The sequence below is a fragment of the Otolemur garnettii genome, unplaced genomic scaffold (assembly GCF_000181295.1).
Source record: "Otolemur garnettii isolate 467f Iridium unplaced genomic scaffold, OtoGar3 scaffold00002, whole genome shotgun sequence".
NCBI classification, from domain to species: Eukaryota; Metazoa; Chordata; class Mammalia; order Primates; family Galagidae; genus Otolemur; species Otolemur garnettii.
This window is the reverse complement of record NW_003852397.1, coordinates 51,752,806-51,753,672: the sequence shown is the minus strand read 5'-3', so window position 1 is coordinate 51,753,672 and position 867 is coordinate 51,752,806.

Here is an 867-nt window from a genome sequence, read left to right as displayed (position 1 = left end):
CAATTTACTTCCTCCTGTCTTACTAGGACACTATTTCTTTTTTTCTCCCTGTTAATTGCTCTGGCTAGAACTTCTAGTATTCTATGGTAAGATTGGACATCCTTATCTTGTTCCTAATCATAGACAAAAAACTTTCAACTTATTCAGTTGACTATGTTGTTAACTATGGGTATATCATATATGGTCTTAATTATGTGCATTCATTCTATATCTAATCATTTGAGGATACCTATCATAAAATGGCATTGGATTGTATAAATGCTTTTTTGGCATCTATGAGATGATCCTATGGTTTTTATTTTTCATTTCCTTAATGTGGTATATCGATTTATTGATATGTGTATGTTGAAGCATCCTTGTATCACAAGAAAAATTTCACTTGAGTATAATGAATGTGTTAATATGTTGTTAAATTATGTTCACTAATATTTTATTGAGAATTTTGCATCTATATTTATCAGGGAAATTGGCCAATAATTTTCTTTTCTTGTAATGTCTTTGTTTGGCTTTGGTATTGAGGTAAGGCTGGCCTCAGAAATGAGTTTAGAAATGGTCCTTCCACTTCCATTTTTGGAGGAGTTTGAGAAGAATTGGTACTAGCTCCTTTTTAAAAGCTTCCTAAAAATCCAGCATTAAAATTGTGTGGCCCTGGCCTTTATTTAACTGGAGGATAATTTTCATAATTGATTCAATCTCTTCATTTATTGTTGGTCTGTTAAAATTTTTTATTTCTTCATCATTCAGTTTTGGAAAAAGTTGTATGTGTCTAGAAATGTATCCTTTTCTTTCAGATTATCCAATTTGATGTTGTAATTGTTCATACTAGATTTTTATTTCTGTAGAATCATTTGTAAATCTTCTCTTTCA